General features: G+C 42.6%; 1 protein-coding gene across 12 annotated transcripts in view; it reads left to right on the top strand.

The window, feature by feature from the left end:
- ATXN1 (ataxin 1) overlaps nucleotides 1-17,608 on the top strand; it is a 342,349-nt gene that overhangs the window by 221,575 nt on the left and 103,166 nt on the right. For 2 of the 12 annotated variants that reach the window (XM_063160314.1, XM_063160252.1), the window contains one exon: nucleotides 9,216-9,321. The exons of the other annotated variants lie outside the window; for them this stretch is intronic. The gene's annotated coding sequence lies outside the window, so the exon portion shown is untranslated. The remainder of the gene's footprint in view (nucleotides 1-9,215; nucleotides 9,322-17,608) is intronic. 12 annotated transcript variants of the gene reach the window in all.

Genomic DNA, 17,608 nt, shown 5'->3' with positions numbered 1-17,608 from the left:
GAGCCAGACTTTTCTCTAGTAGCTTGTGTTTGAAACTAATGAATATTGCAGGCAAGAATTTATTTTTCTGAGTTCTATGAGTGTGTACTTTCTATTGCCGAGATACACTTCCCTCTTTTATGGACTTTTCAGGTCTTCTGTTTTCCCACAGTATTTGCTTAATATAATATTGTTGAATGTCCAGGGGACTCCTAATGTGTAAGATCTTATGGTCTGCTAAAAGCAGTTTAAGATGTCTGATTCTTTATGTTCAAAGGACCTTGTGCTTGAAAATCCTTCGTCCTGTGTCTTAGTGAGAATTTCAAGTTTCAGAGGAATGAAATAAGAACCCTGATGGATGTGGCCCCTTCAGTAGTATTTCTTCTCTAAATGGGCTATAAATCTAGATGTGGATAGTTGAATTTGTGAGAAAGTCATGAAAAGGAGGAAATTACTTTAATTCTGTAATGCCAAAGGAACTAGAAAACCTCTCATACACACTCTGCCTCAGGGATTAAGCATGGGTCTTCATGTTTTAGCAAGCTTCTGTAGAGGGGTGCAGCCACTTCAAAAATTAGGTTTCTTTGGCAAGCAAAGGTTCCAGTTGTGTGGGGAACCCTTCTTCGCTGACCGTGAGATCTGCTCTCCTCTATGGTTTCATCAGCACAGCTTTACATGAGCTGGGCAACTGCCCTCCCTCATGTTTAGAGTAACAGAATTGTTACTGTTGGAAAGGGCCTTTAAAATCCTTGAGTCCAAGTGTTAACCTAACCTAGTTCACCACCAAACCATGCTCCTAAGTGCCACATCTGTGTGGTTTATAAATACTTCTGGGGATGGTGACTCAACCACTAGCAGTCCCTAGGCAGATTGCTCCCATGCTTTGTAACTCTTTCCATGAACAAATTTTTCCTAATATCCAATCTAAACCTCCCCTGGCACAGCTTGATTCCTTTTCCTTGTCCTATCACTTGTTACCTGGAAGAAGAGGTCAGCCCCCACCTAGCTACAGCCTCCTTTCAGGCAGTTGTAGAGAGGGATAAAGTCCCCTCTAAGCCTCCTTAGGGGCTAAACAACTCCAGCTTCCTCAGTATAATCAGATCTGTGCACCAGAGCCTTCCCCAGCTCAGTTTCCATTCTCTGGACACACTCCAGCTTCTCAATGTCTTTCTTGTGGTGAGGGGCCCAAAACTGAGCACAGGGTTTGAGGTGTGGCCTCACCAGGGCTGAGTCCAGGGGGAAATCCATTGCCCTGGTCCTGCTGGCCACACTATTGCTGATACAGGCCAGGATGCCATTGGATTTACTGGCCACCAGGGCACAGCTGGGCACACACTGGCCCATGTTCAGCCAGCTGCTGGCCAGCAGTTCCAGGTCCTTTTCCATTGGGCAACTTTCCAGCCACTCTGTCCCAGGCCTGTTACATTGCATGGGATTGTTGTGACTCAAGTGCAGGATCTGGCAGTTTGCTTGTTCAACTTTATAGAACAGGCCTCAGCCCTTTGGTTCAGCCTGTCCAGGTCTCTCTGCAGAGCCTTCCTACCCTTCAGCAGATTAATACTCTCACCCAGCTTGGTGTCATCCACAAACTGACTGAGGGGGCATTCAATCCCCTTGTCTGCATCATGGATAAAGACATTAAACAGAACTGGCCCCAACAGATGAACCATTATCATCCTTGTTGTTGTGGGTTCCACTTGGATAGCCCCATTCCAGTTATACCAGGGCACCTGGGAAGGTGTGGCAGTCACATAGGGAACTTGTGTGCTGTGCTGGGCAGGAACTTGGCACCATTGCCCCCTGTCCCTAGTGTGACTGTGTTCAGCCAGGCACCAGGGAATTTTCTGTATCATGTGTCCTGTCTGCCTGCTGGGCCTGCCCCAAGGAAGGGAGATAGGGTGCAGTTTCAGTATTCTATCTCTCTCTTTCTCTCTCTCTCTCACTGATGCTCCTCAACCTGCTCCTCCTTGAGCTCTCACTAAGTGGAGGAGCTCCTCTACCTGGGCACAACTCCTACAGCTGTTCTCACCGCTACTGGCTGCTCCTGGCATCATACTGCAGCTGAGGTACAGTAGGGCTGAAGGACAGGCTCATAAGAGATCATTGATGCTGAGGGTTGACTTCATAAATCATTTGCAACTGTTCTATCCTGTAGATCACACTTCTACTTGAATCCTTTTCCCCATTTTTAACATTTTGCTCTTTCATTCTTTTGTCATTCATTTGCTCTCCCTGCTCCCATTTGTTCAGTGTGGTCACAGCTCAGTTACCTCAGCCAACTCACATCCTTGATTTGGAGCCTTTATACATTCAGAGACAGTGGAACACCACTGAACACTTTCTCCCTCTACAGAACTGCTTCAGAGAGTGAAATTTGCTCTGGGGCTCTGGAGCAGACCTCAGTCTGTATATCAACTCCCAAAGTCCAACTGTTTAACCTGCAGCACACCCCCTGCATTTTGCTTCTGCACTTAGTCAAATTGTTTTGTTGTTTAAAAACAAAATGAAGTGACAGTGCTTGTCCACAAAGCTTTCAGTTGATGCAAATTCCATTTTTATTTTCTCGTTTCTCTATCAGCTACTGCCTTGCCCTCCAAGTTTAGATAGCACTTGTCAGGAGATTTAGATCTTCAGATGACTCTTCACATTAACTATCTTCCTCTCTTTTCTCTCTCTCTTTGCTGACTAGGGTGTTGAAAAAACCCCAAACCTCTAGCAAAGTCATGGGTAATAAATCAAGCTATTTGTCTCAAATCTCTCTCTTCTCTGCAGCTTTTAAAAGCTGTTTCACAGCATGGAAGTGGACGTTAAAACCTGGGCTGTTTTTCCTGCACAGAGAGTTTGTACATGGCTCTTCTCACCTGTGATCTATGTATGAGTAGAGACAAGACTTCTTGTTCAAGGTTGCTCCAGGTTATCTGGGAGAGGGGAAGACCCCAAACCTCCACTGTATTGCAGCCAGTGTGATCTCAAGTTTGAGGATGCTTTTTCCAGATGCTCACTTGCTCTTGCTCCAGGAAACCTCCCTTTTCTTCAGAGCCCTTTGCTCCCCTGCCCTGTGAGTTTTCCAGACTTGCTGGGTAGGCTGTCCCTTATGATGTCCTGTTGCAAACTTACTGATATTTTAGGGTGTCTGCTGTGGCAAGTCCATAACCATCTGAAACTTAATTGTGTTTCTTTAGATACAGGGAGGCACTTTCTTATCTGATGTAAGTTGCTATAGCTCTTCAACCTAGAAAAAGTCATGCAGGTTTGCACCAAAGCACTATCTGGTGAATTATGGTGATGGAAATCTTCCTCACACCCCTTGCTAGACCACTTTTTTCATGTTGCAGTTGGAGAACTGGGTCTCTGAAATCAAAGTGTGTATCCTCTGCTTCCTCACATTCTTCTTCATAAAACTGTGAAGAGATCTGGACACAGTCCGGTTAATTCTGGTTTATTTTCTTGCCCTGAATTTCTTCACTAGTGAGTGAATTTTATTCCACATCTGTTCACTGCTCTGCTAGCCAAAGTGGAACATTATGGGGACTTGTTGCCTAGTCTAGAGAGTGATGAATTGTGAGGATGAGAGATCTGTATATCTGATTTTCCTGGAAGACTCAAGGGAAAATCAGGATGATTTTTAAAACATGGAGACTGAGTTGTTACTACTTACCTGCCTCAACCTCTGACTTCAGTTCCTGACACTAAGGGATGTGGATGTTATTAGATCAGGTATCCAAAATTCACATGAATCAAAATTAACTCCTGTGTGCCCCATGAAATATATAGCAGGCTGTACACATCTCTGTCTTGTCTTGTGATCTGAGCAGTTATACATTTTCAGAAAATAAGTGTATATTTGGACGTGGTATGCTTCTTCTTGCAGCAGTTCCTCTTGAAAGTGAGAGGATTTGGCTGAACCCTTTGCTCAGCCTGGCACTCACACCAGGTTGCAGCTACATTCTCTTGTACTGTGTTACTCTTTCTCTAGTCAAGATACATTCACCAGATGGAGGAAAGGAGCTCTCCAGCCAGAGCACTCACCACGAGGAATAGTGGAACACTCTTGCTTTGGCTTAGTTTCATTTCATTTCCACTTGGAGGAAGGTTTCAATTTTCCTTGATCCTTCTTTGGTATTTCCCGACTCTTTAGGATTGCCATGAGAGCCTCGTACTGATACATGCATTTTGGTATTTTTCCCCCATACATATTTACCTGTTCAGTGGAAAAAAAAAAAAAAGTTCAACTCGGCCCACATAGGAGATCTGTAGAATAGATGAATGCAGAAGACAAGGCGATGTTTTGCAGAGCTTGGGTTTTTTTTTTTGTTTCAGATGGTTGAGAGCCTGGAAGTTCAGCTTAATACAGAAGTCAGCAACTTAGAGCTCTGTCTATATGGGATTAAAAAAACACACAGGCTTTCTTTGTGCTACAGCTCTCATCAAGGTTATGAAGATATGGCAGTAATACTTCAGACTCTCCCAGTGTAGATGTAGTTTACTATAGGCATTAAAAGTCAGGTGTTTCTATATGTAGTGCTACAAATATTTGGGTTTCTTGATGTTTGGAGACAGGAGAGAGTTTGTGTCATACAGTGTGATGGGGTTAAATCCCTGGCTTTTATCTTAGGAGGCTTTCAGAAAGTCTCAGCAGTGTTTTAAGTCCCTTTGCAGACCTGTTCCTGGCTCCCTGGTTTCCAGTAGAGCGCCTGAGAGATCAGCCCATCTGTAGCTTCTCTCCACCCCTGCATTTGGAGGCTGCCTGCCTGCTGCTCTTTGAGACTTCTGCTTTTTAAATCACCCCTGCAAATCCATGCTTAACCTCTCATTTTGGGGAGGAGACTAAGTAGGAAGCATCAAGGGTGCAAGTCAAGTTTGTCCTTATAGGAAGGTCCCATCCAGCAAAGGGAGGGATCCCATCTAGATGGGACCTATTTTGCAGGTTTTTTTCTTTCTCTGATCATAATTCTTCCTTAAAATCTGAGATCTTTAGCATCAGTGTTGAAAAGAGGCTCTGCAAAGCCCAGATCTGGAATGCTGCGTGGTAGAATCTTCCTGCTTGCTTCTCTTTCAATAAAATTAGGAAATTAGACCTTTTGCCTTTATTTCAAAAGAGTTACTCAAGGAGTAACAGTGGCTTTACAACTCCTCTCTGTCATGCCATAAAATTGTGTGGTAGTCATCTTTGAGGAAAAAACGTTTCCTACCCAGTTGCTCTTTTCTTGTGAGGCTCAGCAGCTGTGGTGGTTCCCTTAGCAGAGGGTTCAGGAGTGTAGCTGGCACCCTAGAAAATGAAAAACACTTGAGTCATTTGCATAGTGGATCAGAATCCTGCCCACCCGGCTGCTGGAGCAAAACCCACAAACTTTCGCATTAGAGTCTGCTGCTAAAAAGCTACATGAAAGAACTAAATGTTTGGTTTAAAGAAATTTTATTTGCTTTCTTGTAGCCAAATCACCTGACCCTCAGATGGTGAAAGTAATGTATCAACAAGATTTTCTTGCCATCTTTCTTTGTCTGCTGAACCACAGTGATCATAGATTGACCTTGCTTTCAGACATAAGACCAGTTGCTTGATTCAAGTGCCACTATCAATGTTTGTGTCTATAGAAACCAATCAACATTTCCTCTTAATTTTTGTAAATAGGCTGTTACTGTGACACTTAGATTTCCGGTCTCTTGCATATCTGAGTCAAAAATTCACTGCACACAGTGTTGTCTTCTGTGTTAGCTATCTATTGCCTCACTAATAGGCATCTTTATTCTAGTCTATAGTTCTCCTGTTGAGATATGTCCAGACATTACTGGAGACTATAATCTTTCATTTTTATTCTACATCATGGATTTGTTTGAGGGACTTTCTCAGTAATAGCTGTAGAAAATCGCAAGTAATGTAGGAAAAGCAGGTTGAACTGCCTACAATCAGCATTGCACAACTTTCAGGATTTTTCCAGGATAACCTTTTAAACTGACTTTTTTTTTTTTTCCAAAAGCAGTGGCAGTTTAGTGTTGATTTTTCTTTCTTTTTATGTTTCAGCATGAATGATTGCAGTTTTCTTGAGAACAAGATAGAAAACTCTGCATGTTTTATACCTTTCTAAAAAATAGGTCAGCTGTTTCATTTGAGTACCTGTGTATCACCTTCACATTTGGGAGTGAATATTTGAAATTTGGCTGTAGAGTTGCCCCAATATGAGGGATTTTCCTTCTCATTTGCAGCAAAACTTGTCCATAGTCAGTCAGTATATAAAGTCTAATGCCTCTCCTTTTGTACCCGCACAGCAGGAGCTCGTTAGGTAGCATTGAGTATGCTGTATTTTAGAGCTGAAGAACTTGCTTTGATATTTCCACATTGGTCTCCTGAGTGCTGTGGTCTTAGGCATACAGGAGGCAAAAGAAAGGAGATTATTGTCCCATGTTTTCAGCAAAGCTGTTGTTTGCCCAGACAGAGTGCAGCAGAAGGAAAGGATGGCTAGAGAGCACAAGCTGTGGAGGATGTTCTCAGGAGTAGTAGTGAGGAACATGGCACTATCTGAACCAGGAGATGGAGGGGCAGTTAAGGCCAAAAGCACCAAGTGTGGGGACAGTATTTTGAAGCTGGTGTCACTGTCAGGGGTGGATTGTGTGATGTGATTGGGATTTTGCTGAGAAACCAAGAGGAAGCTGGTGTAGAATCTGAGAAGGAAAGCAGCAGAACTTAAGCCACAGAAGAGGGAAATCTCTGTTCTGTACATTGGTATGGAGTTTGTGATTCCTGAGGCTGCATTTGGATGCTGCTTGTCCTGTCTGGTGTGAAGATACAGGATTATTTCACCTGTGGTTGTTTGTTGTAGCCCAAGTGCTTGATGCAGCCTTGTAGCCCTACTGAGACAGCAGACCGACTCATGCAATCCTGTCCCTCTGTATTAGTACATAAACTCTGGTGAAAATACAGTTTAGCTTAAACCTAAGTCTGTTCAAAGTGTCTAACTTCACACTTGAAGTGGATGAAGAGCATTCATACAGTTTGTTTGAGCAGCTCAGTGGTGGAGAAGCAATCTCCATCAAGAGGATGCAAGAAGTGTGTGCTGGCAGTAGCACCTCGTGTGAATGCATCTCTTTCCACCTGCTCCCACACCTTAATCTTGCTGTTCCTGTGCCGTCAGCATGAATCTGTGACTGCAAACTGGATGTCTGTGACTGCAAACTGGGTGCTACAGCTTTGGTTCACGTGAGATCCTTGATAGCTTGCAGTTATCTCTGTTCCTCCAATAGAAGAGGTCTGTTCTCATGTAAACCTTTCAGCCCTGCTAATGATTTTGACCAGCGTAGGTGCCCTCTTTTGGGTCTGCCTCTGTCGTCACAAGCTTCCCACGTGCTCACTGCACCTCCCCTTGGATAGGACCCTCTTTGGTGAGTGCTCCCCAGCTGGTTGGAGGCAAAACTGGGTTAGCATAAAAGAGCCTAAAGAGTAGTTTGTAGCTGTTCCAGTTTATTTTCACCATAATGGATTACAAAACGCTTTTACACCAGACTGCTAGCACTTCTGAAGGGAGACAGTCAGCACAGGAAGAGGGGCAGCTGGTGCTGAGCACATGTGTGGGAGGAAAATCTCATCAAGCAGCATAGCTGGGTTTGGAAGAGACCTTTGTCCACAGTTTCAGTCTCTCTGTCTCTGTGATGGGGGGAAAAAAACTCTCTTCACCGGGGTGTTGTGAACATGTGCTAATTTTAGTGAATCAAGCAGTTAGGTAATATGGTGACAGCCAGAAAATAACCTAGAAGGAAATAGTTGTTCTGTCTTTAAAGCAAAGCATTCAGGGCCATTTTTAATACTGAGAATGAAGCAAACTGAGGATCTCTTATTCAGTAATACTGAAAGCTAGAGTAATAGCTTTACTATACCGTGAATGGCACCATTTCCTGTGGAAAACAAGACCTCTGTGATCACAAAATTAAGAATAAAGATTAAATGTTTCACATTGGGCACATTTTTGGTATTTCCTTGCCTTTTAGCTCCTGGCTTAACATTTCTGACATGTCTGTATATGTTTGTATGTTTAATGAACTATCTGTGACCAAGCTCACAGTTGCTCATACTTTTTATCCTAAGACGTTAAGCACTTTAAAGAGGGCTTAGAGGACATGGAAGCATCTTACACTCTTGCCATTATGTGTCTTTAAGCACATTTCTGCCTTCAAAAGCACTTGCCTCTGGTTCTTAGAGATGATTGCAACTTTAAGTGAAGGAGATGAGAGCGGGAAATGTTCTTCTAAATCTGGTAGAAAATTACCATTGGTCATTTTTTGCAGATCTCCCTGATAAATAATTTCTCTGAATTTGTAAGTCATGCTTTGTAACAGGTGAGCGAGAGGTACAAAAACCCTAAAGTTATGAAACCACAGATGTTGTCAGAAGGAAACAGAGCCAGGTTAACTCTCATAACTAGGCTTAAATAATTTTGAAAATGACACTATCTGAAATTAATGTACTTACACAGAATTGGGTGTCTTACTGTATAACAGAGTAAACAGGTACACTGATAAGTAAAAAATAAAATTACAGAATACTGGATGCTGAGTATGCATCACTCCAGCTGATTTCATTTGGAGTTATGAGGATAAACCCTGAAAACCAAACATGCTGAGTCTAAGATGCAAAAATAAGTCGATGTGGAAAAATGTTGGTCTTGGCAAGTTTGTTTACTGCTGAGTAAATGACATGTGAACTCCATGTGTGAGGGCAATCCCTGAGTAACTGCCCTTGGCTGAGGTCTCAGGCCAGCATGCCTTGCTGTAAGTAAGAGGTGGGTCACTGTCACCACCCTGCCTGGCAGGAGCTGCCCTCCCTGTGTGCTGGGGCTGCTGGTTGGCACACGCCCTTCCGTGTGCCCCACTGCCGTGTTTGTCACACCGGCTCAGCACTCTGGCTTCACAAGGTCACTCTCCTGCAGTTTGGGCAGAATTAGAGCAGGGATGGGAAATGACTTTGGCTTTTTTCTACCTTCAGAAGGTAAAAGATGTGTCTTGTCTAGGCAGTCTGGTTTTTGAACAGCATTGGGGCTTTTGTTGCTGGGGCCAGGATGTTTAATAGTTTGACTTTGCTACTATTCTGTTTGTTTTATTCAGCCAGGGATACATCACAGATCTATTTTTTCATCAGGCAGCATTCCTGTACTATAATAATTCACAAGCAGAATTCACACACTAGTTGTGTGAAATGCCTGTTGATTACTTCTCTACATGTGCTTCTTGCCCTTGTCTTCCCTTAGGTACAGTTTACTCTGTGCAAGTTGTAAACTCCATGGAGCAGGTGTTTGTACAGTGCATAGCACAGCAGGACCCAGGTTTCATCGAGCTGTCTGGACATGCTCTTATGTAAGTAAGGGTACTCTGTCTTGTGAGCAATTAGAATAGTTCACAGTAGCTGAACTTGTAGAGCTTCCTGTGTGCAGGCTGATGAGAAAAGGGATTTTTCTTTCCAGGCTGAGAGGGGCCTTTGCAAATGTTCTCCAAATCACAGCGGCAGCTGGCTCTTTGGGCACCGGACAAAGACATGATTTGGAAATAGCTTCAAAGTTTAGAGATGGCCCTTCACATACTAATGCTCTCAGATGAGTTAAGTGGGGGAAGTTCTCACCTCTTGTGGTGCTTTTGTTTCAGTCTGCCAAGCTGCAGACTCAGCACGAGTGCAGCATGCAGGTTTTCATAGTGAGAGCTTTTGTCGCTCCCAGAACTGCAAGAAACTTAATTGCTTTCAAAGGCAAGCATGGAATCTGGAGGACCCGGTACAACCTGCTGAGAGAACATAAATCATGAGATACTATCACGTTTCTGTGCTGGGGCTTGTATGGAGTGAGTTTGCTTTGTGAGCGAATGCCTTTGGAATACACTGGTGTGTTGTTTTTTGTTGATTCTTAGACATAGCAATAATTGCTATTGGCTTTGTTAACAGGCATCTATGTTCTGTTCTGAAGTTACTGTTCATGTCTTCTAAAAAGTGTGCAGACAAAAAGAAATATTTGTTCTGCCTTGAAATCATGAAAGCATTTCTGCATTTAAATGGGTTGATAGCCTTGATCCAAGTTGCTCCCAGCTGGCAGTATGGAAAGAGAGCTGGTCAGTTTTCACTTGACCACTGCTGTTTATCTTCAGTTACAGAGAACACTTAGAATGCCAGTGTTTACTTGTTCTTTCTTTTTTACTGTAGTTTGCCAGCTACTTTTGTCCCTAAACAAATGAACCATGATGGCAACTGAGAACTTTTGTAGATAAGAAATAGAATTTTCAAATGGCCTTATATAGTATGCTTCTCTAGGTTTTATTTTCCAAAGTAGTCCTTGTGAAAATTTGTGGAGCGTGTCCTTCAGTTGGTCTGGGAGGTTTTTGGCATTTTTATCCATAACTCAGTATTAAAGTTAGTTTTCCTCATCTCCTTAAACGATTAGTTGATAGGTGCTCCATTCATAGGAATACTTTGATATATTTTGCATGGAAACTGGAGCAGGAAAAGATTTTAAGTTAAGCCAGCCAAATAATCTAGGGTCTTTTGATCAGTTTCCATTAGTATTAAACCAGTAATCTGCCCTATTAGATGTTAGAAAGGAAGCTCAGTGTTTAAAGAAGATAAACATGCCAATTGACATTCAATATGTCTTCTCAAGTCACCAGCAGAAACCTCGTTGAACCTTGTTGGCAGAGGTGCCTTCTGCAAGGGTTCCTAAAAACACCTCCCCAGCTCTTGGCTTAACGTGGTCTGGCGCTGCAGCGGGTCTGGTGCCAGCGCTGAATGCTTGGTCTGGCTCCAGTTGGAGGTAGCTGAGGGAAGGCTGAGTTTTAAGACCTCTAGGATGCCTTCAGGTCCAGAAGAAACTGAGCACTGGAATAATGTGTCATCCAAGCTGTGGTGTATTCCTAGAAATTGATGAGTATGCCGTTTTAATTTGGGGTGTTTATATAGTTGAAGTTACTGAGATCTTAATGCTTAGAAGAGAGTTCTGCAGCTCTTTAAGATTGCCTGGCACGCAAACAAGCAAAGATCTAAATTGCTTTAAGCTGCTGAGAGTTACCACAGCTTTGAGCAGACACACCTTTGCTGGTAGTGACAAAACACAAATACCAGTTTCACATCACTGTACTCTCCTTGGCTGGTGTACATCTTAAAACAGTACTGTATACCTTCACAACTTTTGCACAGAAAATGTAAAGAAAGGGTGAGCAGCAGCAGTAGCCCCTTATCAAACAGTTGGTTTAAAATGCTCTGAGTAAAGACAGCATTTTAAAACAAAACTTGGTCTTTTGTTTGAAAACTGAGCATTTAATGCATTACATCACTCTGAGCCCAGTCCACTCTGCTGAAGCCTGCAAGAGCAGGCGTTGGTCTGTGAAAAGGACAGTAGCAAGTGAAGGAAAAACATAATTTTCTTTCTGTAACATTGAGTTCCTCCAAACTTCATAGGTAATTGAAAAGTTTATTTTCAAAATATCTCTGACCCTATACGCAATAAAATTTCTGTGATTTTGGCTTTTACTAGAAGTTGTGGCCATTATGCATCTGTGTGACAGGGCACTGGTAAAAGAAACCAGTGGTAAAGAATGAGTTTCTTCACTGGTAATGAAACAAATTTGAAATCCAGGGTGAAAAGTCAAGAGGCATTGAAAATCCCCCTAATATGTATCATGCACCACCTTATATTTCACACAACTGTCAGTAACAGCCAACCTGTTATGCAAGTTTCATATAAAGAATGTATTGACAGATTTAAATGTATTTAGTCTCCTAAGACCATAGATTGACATTGTGGTGGCTGTTGGCCACTTCTATGAGCCCTTGCCTGCAACTATGGAGTTAGAAATGAACAGGCAGACACTGGCTGCTAACATTGGTGAGGCAGCATGGATAGATTAACATTACTAATTCATTGGGAAAAGAAGTGTCACAGTTTGACACTCCAGTGGCAAAACTATCCATGTTCCCAGCAGCTGGATTTACTCTCATAACTTTCACCATCTGCTACCAAAGCACTGCAGACTCCTCTAGAGGAGTGGGAGATTGCACTGGCTTTGGGAAGCTTTCAGCAGAGGCAAGCAGATAATTTGATTTGCCACGATCAAACATCCTGATTGACAGAGCATAATTTGAGTTCCATTTCTGACTCAATGACTGAAGTTTGTTGTGAATTCTTCTAATGACGTGGCATGCAACTTTCTTGAATTAAAAATTACAATGGCTGTGCTCCCTGGGTGCTGCAGAGGTGGCACAACAGCCACTGACTGAAGTCTCTGCTGTGGGTGGGTGAACGTTTGCTGCCTTTATCTGTTCTGCTGGATGTTACCCCTGCCCCTGCTCTTAAAGGCAGCAAGGCAGGCCTCACAGCAGGCACTCAGCAAAACCAATGCCTTTGTCAGCTGGAACATTTTCTCTGATTCTTTATTAGGTTTCTGTCACAATGTACAAGGTGCTGTGATGATTCGGATTACTTTTTTTAGCCTGTGACCTGTATTTCTACCGTGGTAGGCTCTGAACGGTTTTGTCAGTTCTGGATTGCTTTCTGGTTCTTCTGGGATAGGTGATGATCTCCTGTACTTTCATCAAGCGCTAATCTCACAGGCATGGCTTAGTAAATAATTCCAGTGCAAGATAATCTTGCCTTGCTGCTGTTAAAATTCTCAGTCTTCTGAAAAGCCAGTAGATGGGGTGTGTGCAGTTCCTGTGCAAAGTCACTGGACTTCTCAACCCAAAGATTCAACTCTAGTTTCTACATTTTTGTTGCAGAGACTGTTGTTGTTGTTAGCAATGTCTTCCCACATGAATCACACAAATTTAAGCAACCCTGAGTGGAAGCACTAAAAATTCTTGATTTATATTTTTGCATGAAGTGCTCTGAGCATGATCTACTGTGCATCTTCCAATGCTGTTATGTCTTTGAAATCTGAGCATTAATTTTTATAATAAGCCCCCTCCCTTTTTTATTTTAAATTAAACTATTCATGAACTAGAAAGGTACTGGATAACTGAAAACAGACTGGGTTACCGCAGACTTCTGCATAATTTGAGATTGCAGTATTAGGTATAGATGCCATGGGGACAGCTAAGGAATACATCATGTTTTGTGTCTCCAAGCTCAGCATGTAAGAGTAAACATCTATTTGTAGACATGATTGTGTTAATCATCAATGTGAAAATTGAATTTGCTAGCAAATTAAAATATTTTCCTCTTGTTAATAATGATCATGTAAATAATCATTAATACAAACTGTAGAAAGGGTCACCAGTCACATGCCTGAGTGGATTTCATGCCTATAGGTCAGTTATGGTAGACTTGAAATAGGAAGGAATCTAAAATAGGAGACAAATGGCTTTGGGACAGATGAGTACCTGAGTTGTTCTCCTCAGAGGTCACAGCAGAGCAGAACATGAACCAACATGAAAATCAGCTGGCCCAAGGTAATGCATGTCATTCAAAATGAAGCTGTCTAGAGATGGAGTCCTATTAGGTAGGTCCTAGCTGCTTATACCTGATGGGCAATGGAGAAACCTTCAAATGGTCTGGTAATAGTTAACCAAGGGAACTCCATATTCCATGTCTGACAAGTATGAATGCAAGGTGGAATTGCAAAAAATAAGTTAGAATTAGAATACTGCTTCAAGGCTATCTTATTAGAAGAAGCGTGAACGCTTAGGGCAAAGATGCACATCTGAAGTTCCCTGAGAGATATTTGGTAAGAAACGTTTTGCATGTGCACGTACACTCTGCTCCAAGCTATTAATGCAATTATGGGAAGGTAGAAATCTTCAAATAGCAGAGTACCTTCAATTAATTCAAAAGAAAAGTTTAATGGTGGAATATGACAGAGTCCTGAAGGCACCAGTTTTGTTCATGCCTGTGATGAAAGGGGCAAATAACACAAACCTAACAAACCTGTTAAGCTGTCTTTCAGAAGAGAACCACCAGAGCTGTGTTGTAATCTGGTGTGGTAAAGTGTGCCCAAAATGCTCTGAGTGTTTAACAGTTGCACAAATTATTCACTTTCCTAGCAGTCTGATTTTGTATTATAATCTGTTTCCCTTCTGTCTTTAATGTGCAATTCTGCTGAGCCTGCAGTTCACATTGGCTGCCTCGGGCAGACTGCAGGTCAGCTTTTGAATGTAGAAGAATTAATGAAATTTAAGTATTTTGTGTACAGTTAATGGCAGTTGCGCAAGTACAAAGACTTTGCTTTATCAGCAGATGTGGTCTAGGTTTACATTTATGTCCACATTCAATCCTTACGTTATTGCTGTTTAGAGAAAAAAAATCAGGAGCCCGGTGCAGTCTTTAACAGTCTGCTTTGGTAGCTGGCCAGTCCACTTACCCTTGAGTGAAGCACATGGTAGGGTGGTTCCTTCTTCCATTAACTCTTTGATGCTTGGAAACAGGGATGATTCACATGGTGTGACGGGGAGGGGGAAATTACTATAAATGCAAGATTAGCAAAATCTTTGTACTCACCTTCTGCCAAGCCAGGAAGGGATTAGTGTGCTATGGGAATGATTAGATGGCAATGTTTGCTGGGCTGCTGTGGCAGACAAGGGATATTTGAGAAGCTAATCCAGCTCTTCTAGAGTCTACATGGTAAGTGGAGGGCAGCCTTTCCACTTGGAAACTAGTACTGGGTTGGGCACTTTCTGGTAAAGTCAAAAGGGTTGCTGTTGTTTGCAATAGCTCAGCTGTTTCCCTTGTGATAGGGCTATGTTTCCTCACTTCTTGCCTGAGCCGGTGCTGGAGTTTGGGAGTAAAAGGCCTCTCTGCCATCATTGCTCCTGTCGGGTTATGGTTTTTTGTTTGTGTTTTTTGTTTGTTTGTTTGATTAGTTTTTGGGGGTGGTGGTTGTTTTCTTTTTTTTTTTTTTTTTTGGGGGGGGTTTTTTGGGTTTGTTTTTTTTTTTTTTTTTTTTTTTTTGGTTTTGTTGGTTTTTTTTGGTTTTTTTTTTTTTTTTAGTTTGGGAAGAGGTGCGGAGGAGTCATATCCATGCATGGAGAAATGATGATGAGCAGAATGCAGAGGGAAGGTCACATACCCCTCCTTCTCAAGTGCAGAAATAACCAGTGCCAATGCAGGAGCTTGTTTGTAGCCCCTCAGCTTGGCCTAGCCAAGCACCATCATGTGGTGAGCAAGGAGTGGCATGGGACTTCCTTGCAAGGTGACCAGTGTGGTTTCCAAATGCTATGGAGGGGAGTCATTCCCAAGCAATGATAGGAGCTTTTTTCTGCAGGTTAAGTAGTGTGCTGTCCTCCTTTAAACCGGGGAGACGGCAGTCTGGGAGAAGGATATGAAAAATAGATAGGCTTAAATTGAAGCCTGGCATCTGGAACAGCTTTGGCAGACCTCAAGATAATACTTCAAAGTTGTTCAGCCCCACAAGGTACAGTATAATTTTCTGCTTGCTGAAAGTATTACTTGAGAAGTGGAGTCATTCTTGGGGCCTCCTTGTGCTGGGTACTGTCACACTAGGTAGAAAATAGCTCCTCCTGACTGAGCTGACTGAGCCTGCACGTTCTGAGCTGCTTACTTGCCTATTCTGTCTCCTGAAGAATTTAGCAGTAAACCTTTATTGTAAATTAGTTTTACCACACTGAGCAACAGAGTGTAAATATATCTGAGCATTACTGATTCTGCTTGACTCTATTGAAATGATCTTCCATATTTTAAAATCATTAAAGCTGAAGCAACATAAATATTCTGTGTTTCATGACAGCATGAAAGGACCATGGCCTTCTAATTACCCTGATATTCAAATGTGCGCAGGAGCACTTGGAAAGCTCAAGGTTCCCTCAGTTTGGTAGAGAACACCCTTCCAGAGGCAGTTAGGGCCTGTAATTCTCACCATAGTTCCTGAACCTGCTTCCACTTTTGGTGGTTTACAAGGGAGAAAGCAAATCAGCTGTGTTCAGTTGTTTTAGCCACGTGTGTTTGGAGATGATTCTGAAATACAATTAATACATGCCTGCACAGAGGTAGGCTGTAGGGTTACTAATTGGTTTTGATGCTGTTTGCTGCTTGAATGTTGGTGATTTTTTTATCTAAGATAAAAAAAGCATAATTATTTTTAACTTGTAGCAACCCCTCATTTTCTCTTAAATGTCTTGATATGAAGTAATTTAAACTAAATTTCTGCACAGATACTTTCCAAGAGATTGGCTGTCAAGAGCAATAAAAAAGCTACACTTTTGCAGGGAGCCAATGAGACTTTGCAAATTTAGATTTATTCTCAATGTTGAATGTGGTTGAAGATGTCATTTCTTAAACAGCACTTTCAGAAGTAGTTAGCTTAAAAGTATAGCAATTCAAAGCACAGAGGGAATGATTTTGAAGTGTAAAGTCTTGAAACACAACACAGAGGTTGACAGTTTCACTACAATTAGAAGCAAGGCAGGCACAACTCCCACTTCTGAAAACTTTCCTATTGCACTGCTTCCTCTCTTGGCCTAGAAAACCTCAAAAAAACCCCTTTGAGTGGCTTTGCTTATTAACTTAACATAGTTATACTCAATAGCATTAGAAGACAGAGCAGAAAGGGCTGCCAAATGTTTCTGTAAAGAATAATCTTTACAGAAAGCTTCACAGAGGTATTTTTTTCCTCATGCTTTCAATGTCCTGAGACTGCTATTTGTTTGAGGAAAGCAAGTATTAGAGTGAGGATTTTTTTGGTTTTTTTTAACAGGGCTTGTTTTGTTAGGAAACCACTCCCTTCTGCTGCTGCATTTAGACTCACTGCTAATTGCCTTTTGGTTGAAGACATTTTCCATGAATTGCCACATTCCCCCACACAGTTACAACTTCACACTGATTATGCTCTGTTAGCAGCACTTCTGCCTGCTGCCTTTGGGAGGAGTGGCTGAGAGAAGGATAATGGTGTACGTGGGAAATTGGGAGGTTTACAGGAACAGAGGTTTGTAGCTGCTGAGACACGGCAAAGGCTGTTCCTCCCAGACTAAGATAGGTGGTATAAAGAGGGCATCCTGCTGCTGTGGTGGCTTATGCACTGCTCTGCTGTGTGCCACTGCTGAGGATTTTTCATAAGAAGTCCTGACAAGGTGGTATGTGGTGTGTTAGGCTTGTATTTTTCATCCTAGTCACACAACGTAGTGGGAAGCCAACCCCAAACTCTGATGCCAGAGAGGATGTGGGAGGGGTTGATCTTCCAAGAACACAACTGGCTCACTGAGCTCCTTGAGGAGCCCACAGAGCCCAACCTCCAAGCTTGTCTTTCTCCTATAGCCTGGGGACAGCGTAGGCTTCTCCTTAGCCTGGCTCTGTCCTCTGCAGCAAAACCTCCTGGAGCAGCTGTAGAAAGATCACTGGTGACTGAAGCTGGAGCACTGAGCAGGGGAACTGAATGTAGCAGGGTTGTTCAGCGCAGCTAATCCACTTAAACTATGGAGCTCATCTGCTGATCTGCAGGGGTGGCAGTGCTCTTAGGTGTGATAGCTAAAGAGGCTTTGGCTTGAGCTACAGTTTGTGGGCAATCAAAACCTGCAGCTCGGGCTGAGGATCTGGTTATGCAAGTTGGCCCTGACCCAACCAAACGTGGTTAAAAGTGAGAGGTTGTGAGAGATAAACCCCTCTACTTAAGCCTTTTCCTAGCTCAGGAGCTGATCAGTGTGTTCAAGTGCTTTTCCAGT

Source organism: Melospiza melodia, chromosome 1, assembly GCF_035770615.1.
Source record: "Melospiza melodia melodia isolate bMelMel2 chromosome 1, bMelMel2.pri, whole genome shotgun sequence".
Lineage (NCBI taxonomy): Eukaryota > Metazoa > Chordata > Aves > Passeriformes > Passerellidae > Melospiza > Melospiza melodia.
The sequence above is the reverse complement of the archived record's forward strand: the minus strand, read 5'-3'. Positions and strand labels throughout refer to the sequence as shown.